The sequence below is a fragment of the Apium graveolens genome, unplaced genomic scaffold (assembly GCF_009905375.1).
Source record: "Apium graveolens cultivar Ventura unplaced genomic scaffold, ASM990537v1 ctg3409_1, whole genome shotgun sequence".
NCBI lineage: Eukaryota > Viridiplantae > Streptophyta > Magnoliopsida > Apiales > Apiaceae > Apium > Apium graveolens.
Genome location: NW_027418092.1, coordinates 60,065 through 68,427, shown reverse-complemented (window position 1 = coordinate 68,427; position 8,363 = coordinate 60,065). Strand labels below are relative to the sequence as shown.

The 8,363-nt window shown below is 38.6% G+C and overlaps 1 non-coding gene across 1 annotated transcript; it reads left to right on the top strand.

The window, feature by feature from the left end:
* The first annotated feature begins 7,708 nt into the window (after positions 1-7,708).
* Positions 7,709-7,815, top strand: LOC141701152 (small nucleolar RNA R71). The gene has a single exon (XR_012566690.1). It is a non-coding gene; the product is annotated as a small nucleolar RNA R71 (small nucleolar RNA).
* Positions 7,816-8,363: the final 548 nt, after the last annotated feature.

The window sequence follows — 8,363 nt, the reverse complement described above, 5'->3', positions numbered from 1 at the left end:
ACTTATTTTCGACTATTCAAATAAAGATCGTGCTTTCGTATAAGTATATCTTTGGTTATTTATTATTCATTTCAAGTATGAGTTGTAAAACTTCTACTTCAATTATTTTAATAGAGATTATCCTTTATGGGAATATTATTTAATAACAATATTCAGATATTTTCTAATATATCGGGACTGATTTATTTCATTAAATCAGTATTACTCCAAACATTCTTAAAAATGTTTTCGAGTCTTCAAAATGATTTTTAAAAGTTAGAGTGGATCCCAAAACTCATTTTTTATATTTAAGATCTTCCTTTCGAAGGGGATCTAAATACTCGTTCAAAACCTGAGGGATCCGACTCAGTGGTGTATTTTACATTCACAACGAGGTTGCTATTTTGAGAAAACATCTTGATTACTTGCCCATCGTTCGGGAAATAAGTTCATCTATTTGAGTCGGCATAAGCAACATGGGCTCAGTGGGCGTCTATGAAAGTGTAAGTAGCTCAGTGGGAGTCCATCAAATGCGTAAGTGGCTGAGTGGCAGTCCAGCATAAGGTCCTATTGCGGCCAGGGTGATGACCAGTGGGGAATTCGTCCATCTACTAGTAGAAAAGGTTACTTATTGGTATCTTTGCCTGATCAGCAAGAAATCAGGTTTATGCCAAGGTTTTCTCCTCTCCAAATTCATTGGATATTGCAACTCTGTTTATAATTTTCATAACAGAGGTTTTCGAGGAGTGTATGAAATGTATATATATAGGTGTGTATATATATCGGGACGTAATGAAGTATCTCGTAACTTCATTATTTATACTGATATTCATAGATTGAATCTATCCAAGTCTTTTCTTGTAGTCTCATCTATATGATGAACTTTTAAAACTGATTATACCTTGAATGGTCGTAGTTCAAGTAGTATTCGGAAAAGATATAAGTATATTGGAGTATCTTGTAACTTCATATTTTCAACTTATATCTAGTTAATGATTATCTTATGCATGACAAAGATTTTCACAAAAACGTTGAGACAAGGTTAGATATATGAGATGACCTTGCAACGATATTTTTATACGGTTATAAACTGGAACTCTGTGTATATTATGCATGGAAGGGGACTTCCAAGATTTTGAAAAGTATATATACATATATACTGAATATTTTACGACTTGGTCGCGATAAGATATCAAACTTGGTTCATTTTTACTTGACCAAGACTTTCAAGAGTACTATAAGATGCTCACATATTGTAAATCATTACACATATTATTTTGGTGGGCTTGTTGCTCACCCTTGCTTTCTTCTTTCATCACACAACAACAGATAGACAAGATGAATAGGACCAAGCTCCCAATTCGTGAGCGGATAGGAAACGTTCCGCAGTTTCCTGTAGGCGTTGATGCCGTTGTAGCTGAGGTAGGAACTACCAATAGACTAGGCTTTTAACTTTTGATGTACTAGACTTATGTATACTTATGAATTGTATTAATGACAAAGAATATGTAAATTTATTCAGAAACCTTTTTGAGTTGTAATGGCTTATAATTGTGGAATAAAATGACTTGTGTTATTTTTGGATATTCATCTCTGAGACTATATCTTGTGGTGTGTGTGTATATTGTGGGGTCACAATACGCAGTAGTTGGTTGATTATTAAGATTAAGTATTATTAAGGGAAAAGGAACTCGTGACAACCCGGATCCCCGACCCCGGATCTGGGGGTGTTACAGAAATGGTATCAAATCCAAGCGTTATAAACCTCAGAGATGATGTGACATTAAGATAATAAGTTCACTAAGATAATAAGAACTCTTGCCAAGTTCATAGTCGGGCTACCTAACGTAGTACTGACAGTTAAAACTATTATGGGAACCCTTATAAATATCGTGAAAGAAGTGTAGTTTGTTGTCTTATATGGTAGCGGGACTCCGAACCCTGAGGTTGAGGAGCAACAACGCGATGATGTTTTATTACTTATTGGAGATCAGATTGTGGATCCGATAGAATGTCCTAACGAGGGACCGAATGATGTTCATATTGAGGATGTAGCGGTTGAGGATGTTGTCCTAGAAGGGATTGTTGCTTAGTAGGATCCCGTGGAGGATCTTGACAAGAATGAATAAAGGACCACTGATGAATTGATAACCATGGTTAGGGAAACTATCAGAGGTAGGATTGGCCGGTCACTACCGGAGGTTCGTTCAAGTTTGTAAAGATAGAAGCCCCTTTAATGCGGCTACTCGTAAGACTGAGAAGTTTGAATGGACAGAGAAATGCGAGAACAGCTTTTAAGAACTGAAGCAAAGATTGGTGACGGCCCCTATGATGGCGTTGCCGGATGGAAAAGGAGATTTTTTGATGTGTAGTGACGCTTCGCATAAGGAATTAGGGTGCTTCTTATACAGCACAACAAGGTAATCGCGTACGCGTCAAGACAATTAAGGGAAAATAAAATTCGATATCCCCACCCATGAGCTTGGGCTCGTGGCAATAGTTTTGCCCTAAAGATTGGAGGCACTACTTGTATGGAGAGAAGTGCGAGATTTACACAAGCCATAAGTGCTCTAGTGCATTTTCACGCAGAAAGAGCTCAACATGCGCCAGAGGAGGTGGTTAGAGCTAATCAAGGATTACGATTATGAGATTCTTTATCATCCAGGGAAAACCAAAATGGTGGCTAATGCCCTTAGTATAAAGGAGAGACTCAAGATGAAAATGTCTTTGGGAGAGTTGATATGAGATTTTGAGAAAAGAAAATATAAAGAAACTGAAGTGGAAAGGATAATAAAGACAATAGAGTTTGAGGAATGATAAGGGAGTTGGGTATGAGGAAACCCTAAAGACTTGTAGAAATAGAAATAGAAAAGTATGTATTCGTCAGGATGAGGGTGATTGTTAGGGCGAAAACACGCGCTAATATTCACGCAAGTATACGCGTTCGCAAGTAGTATAAGATATAAATCAGATTCATTCCCACAGAGACTGGTTTAGGTTAAGTTCAATTTATGCACCTATGCAACAATGTATGGTTATTGCTCAATGCTAAGACAAATAACAAATTGGGTTTTTATTAAACTTAGAGATTATACTAAATAACATTAACTAAGAGAATTAAAGTTGAATTAATATATATGATAAACATGGGATTCTAACTTCATTAAATACTTCATACAAAAGCCTTATTGTTTTTAACCTTAGCATGTGATGGTGAGGACACTAATCAGATAACACGAAACTGATAAACGCCAACTTTCGTTGCACGAGTACCATTCTACCAGACATCCACAAAAGAGATAGAAGCTGAATAGGCACCAATTATATTGAGACCCTATATGTCTATAGAATTTGACAACATAACGGTTTAAGCACAAGTTATCTATCTTGATTACATAGGGCAAGTAAAACGGTTAGAGTTACCTATGAATCATGCATACAATACATGAACCTATGCTAGCATGGCAAGTTCTAAACCTCTATATTCACTGTCGCTTCAATAGAGATTAACACGCTATCTTATATGTTAGCTATGCACATAAGACGAATAAGCACAACCAATACTAGGATATCAATCAATCACCACACACCAAGATATCGAAACAATTAACTATTGAAATCCATAAGTAAATCCGCTAGAATCCCATGACAACGATTAGCCCATAATCGAACTCATCGTCACCATGGGTTCCAATGAAAGCATGGTATAAAACAAGGTCTTAATTAACTAAATAATAATCAAAGTACGAATAAACGAGATCTAGGTTCAACAAGAACAAAAACGAGCATCCAAAGTTACAACTAATTCAAAGAATCACAAGTTGAAAACAAGATCTTCTTTTTCGGAGTTGTTTTGTGCTTCTAGGCCTTCTCCTTGGTATCCCAATCTTCCCGAATGATGAAAACCCTTTTTTTTAAGTATATATACGCCCCTAGTGGACCTGGACCCTTAAAATCGTCAAATTCTACTCAAAAAAGGCCTTTTCAGCGAAATCAGCGATCAGCCGCGCCCTGAGCGCGCTCAGCTCTGCTGAGCGCGCGCTCAGCTACTGACTGGAAAAAATATTCTGATGAATCTTGTTTTGACCATAACTTGAGTTCTACTCGTCAGAATTAGGCGATTCAACTGCCCACGCGAAGCTATTGAGATTCTTTACAACTTGAAAATGGCCTTGGCTTCCAATTCTAATCACTTTTCATCATATTTCCTTTAAAAGCTCTTTTCTTCATTTAACTGATACCTGAAATGCAATAACACAAAAACACATCAAAATACCAACAACTTGAGTCCAAAACACCAATTTAAGCTTGTAATAAAGCATTCCAAGTGGATATAAAATCCACTTATCACACCCCCAAACTTGAATCGATATTTATCCTCAAGCATAAACAGACTCAAAACTACAAAACAAACCTAATGCATGAATGCAACTACGTGAATGCAACTAAATGACAATGCAATCGATCCCCTCAGAATAACCATAACCAAATGAATATGCCAATGCCTCTAAGAATGCAATAACTTGAAACAGAGTTTGAATAAATCCCACAAACCAACTCACAAACCAGAAACGTGCGTGTGTGGATGCTTAACAGATATACTCTCGATACTAGATCAATAACCCTAACTTATCTATCATTGAAACAATCAAAAGTTTATAAACAGAATAGACAATAAACGCATTATGACTCACAACACCTCCTTTCTACTAGAGTTATACAAGGATTCACACTATTATTGAACACATATCAAAGATGCTTATTTGACCGTGCAATGAATGAGGTCCCAAAAGACTTATACAATAATACCCATGTAGCGAGCGTTAGGTTAGTGGATCCCAGACTATAAAAGCCTTAGGTCACTAGGCACAAAGTCCCCTAAAACTTAATAACTCGAGTATTAAAGAGCTCACTCTTGATCAATTATGCATAAACAAATACTTTTTTTCTTTTTTCTTTTTTCTTTTTTCTTTTTTTTTCTCTTTTCTTTTTTTTTTCAACAATTTCTGAATGAGTGCGCTTCACTCCATCTCATTCAACCCTAGACTACTCATAAAAACATGAGCCGGCTACTAGCCATTTGACACCTAGCCTTACAACAACTAGCAATGAAATCCAAGTTTTTCTCCAGATAAAAAGAATCAGTGTTTTTACGTCACTACGAGAATATCACAAATTCTAAATATAACCAAGTGATTAAATCTCAACAACAAACAAGTATGATCATGATCTAGATCAAAAGCAACCCTATAAGACTTTGTGAATATATTTGTTTCTGGCATGCAAATAAATTCATTAGGACTTAAACATCCCTCTATTCATCATCACCACACTCAAATCAACATCAACTTATCCAATATCATAGTTCATCTTAAGGGATCATGCTAAATATGCATGCAAATGCAACTATATGAAATTACATAAAAATAAACAAATATGTCCTAAATGAACAATCATGCAAAAATATGAATGAACTACAACTAAACATGCAACATAAATCTATATGAATCTATATGGACACACACTACTAATCCTTACATTATCACCCCAAAACTTAAAATTTTCAATGTCCTCATTGAAGGTAATAATAAGGATTTCAGGCATACCTAGTCGTCGGAAAGATCACCCTCTTCGGGTGGAGGATCAGGTGGCCAATCAACCTCGCCACTAGTGTCTCGGAAAATAATACCGAAAGCCTGTGTCAAATCTTCAGCAAAATGACGGTGAATGTCGTGCATGGCCTCCATACGCCTAATTACTCGCCTGTACTGCTCGTCACCAACATCAGTCCTATCAACTACCTGCTGCACATGAGAAGAACCCTCTATAGGCACTGGAGGATCCGTTCGGCTACCCTCTACATCATCAAAGATATATCCCAACCCCTTGTCAGGGGGTGCACCTAAGAATGAATAACTCAAGTGATCTGGTAGTGGTTTGAGCTCAAGTGTGGGAGCATCTTCAATAGACGGCTCGAGACGCTCCTGAGAAATTTTCAGCTCTGCTAACCCAAGAGAATCAAATGGCACATCCAACTTCCTCTTCCACGGAGGTGCATTCAAAACCTGCAATTGCTCTACTTTAAAACACTCCTCTTTAGCTGTGGGTAACTTTATTTCCTTGAACACATTGAAAGTGACCTTCTGATCATGAACCTTCATCGTAAGTTCTCCTTTTTGCACATCGATCATAGTTCGGCCTGTAGCCAAGAATGGTCTTCCCAAGATAATGGGAATCTTCTTATCTTCCTCGAAATCAAGAATTACAAAGTCAGCAGGGAAGAACAGTTTATCCACCTTGACCAAGACATCCTCCACTATACCTCGTGGATAAGCGATGGAACGGTCAGCTAGTTGCAATGACATGTATGTTGGTTTCGGCTCAGGCAGACCAAGCTGCTTGAAGATAGATAAGGGCATCAGATTGATGCTAGCTCCTAAATCACATAAACACTTGTCGAACGACAAGTTTCCGATAGTGCAAGGAATAGTGAAGCTTCCAGGATCTTTAAGCTTCGGAGGCAACTTCTGTTGCAGCACAGCACTGCATTCCTCCGTTAGAGCAACGGTCTCTAAGTCATCGAGCTTCACTTTCCGAGAGAGAATACCTTTCATAAACCTCGCATAGCTAGGCATCTGTTCAAGAGCTTCAGCGAAAGGTATGTTGATATGAAGTTTCTTGAACACCTCCAGAAACTTCTCAAACTGCTTATCCAGCTTTTTCTTCTGCAGCCTTTTAGGAAAAGGAGGTGGAGGATAAATCTGTTTCTCCCCTGTATTACCCTCAGGAGGAGTGTGTTCCACAGTAGTCTTCCTTGGTTCCACCTCTACTTCCTTCTGCACATCTTCTTCAGCCATAACTGCATTTTCTGAATCTTGAGATTTTTCTGGCTCTTCGTCTTGCTGAATTTGGGGGCTTGCGACCTTTCCAGACCTTAGGTGATGGCGTTCACATGTTCTTCAACTTTCTTCTTTCCTGGATTGGCTTCTATATCACTAGAAAGTGTTCCTGGTGGTCGATTCAATAAGGCATTAGCAATTTGCCCTATTTGGTTCTCCAGATTCTGGATAGAAACAGCCTGGCTTTGGCATATAAGAGCCTGGTTTTTGCACATAAGTCTCAACTCCTCCAATTCAGATTTTTCATTCGAAGATAGACCTGCATCATGAGTTTGTTGTTGAAGTTGGAGTTGTTGTCTTGGTGTAAATTGTTGCTGAAAACCAGGAGGGTTAAATAGCTTATTTCCAAACTGCTGGAATGGCTGTTGCATCACATTCTGATTGTTGCTCCAGCTGAATTTAGGATGATTCCAGTTGTCAGGATGATAAGTGTCTGGAACTGGTTGTTGCTATCTCTGAAAGTTGCTCACAAACTGAGATGAGTCACTAGATATAGCGCATTGTTCTGTCACATGCGGACCGACACACACCTCACAAACACTATTTATCTGTTTAACACCATAGTTAGCCAGATAATCGATCTTCATAGACAACGCCTTTAGTTGAGCAGTGATAGCCGTAGCTGTATCCACTTCAAGAACTCCTGCTACCTTGCCCTGTGGATATCTCTGGGTTGGATACTGATATTCATTAGCAGCCATCAGTTCAATTAGATCATAAGCTTCCTTATAGCTCTTTTCCATAATGCTCCACATGATACTGCATCGAGCATGGGTCTGGACTGTGCTCCCAACCCATTGTAAAAACAAGTGATGATCATCCAATCAGGAATTCCATGATGAGGACTCTTCCTAAGCATCTTCTTGTAGCGCTCCCAAGCTTCACTTAGCGATTCTCCCGTTTGCTGCGCAAATTGAGTAATAGCATTCCTGAGTGCAGCTGTCTTCGCCATAGGGAAGAATTTAGTAAGAAACTTCTGAGCAAGATCTTCCCAAGTAGTAATCGAACCAGCTGGTAGAGAGTGTAACCAGCTCTTAGCCTTGTCCTTCAGAGAGAATGGGAACAGTCTCAGCTTCAAAGCATCTTCAGAAATACCGTTGAACTTGAATGTGTCGCATATTTCAATGAAATCCCTAATGTGTGTATTGGGATCTTCCGTTGGAGAACCCCCAAACTGGACTGAAGTCTGTACCCATTGAATTATGCCAGGCTTGATCTCAAAGGTATTAGCTGTGATAGCTGGCCGGACAATGCTAGATTGAATGTCATTGATCTTGGGTTGAGAAAAATCCATCAAGGCTTTCGTTCGTGCTGCTGGATCTCCCATTGTAATGAGTACCTGAAACACAAACAAATAAACTGTGAAAGTAAAAGAATCCGAGTCAGTGAACTTTAACGACCACTGATGACAAGCACATAAACTAAAAATTAACACCGAGTCCCCGGTACCGGCGCCAAAAACTTGTTAGGGCGAAAACACGCACT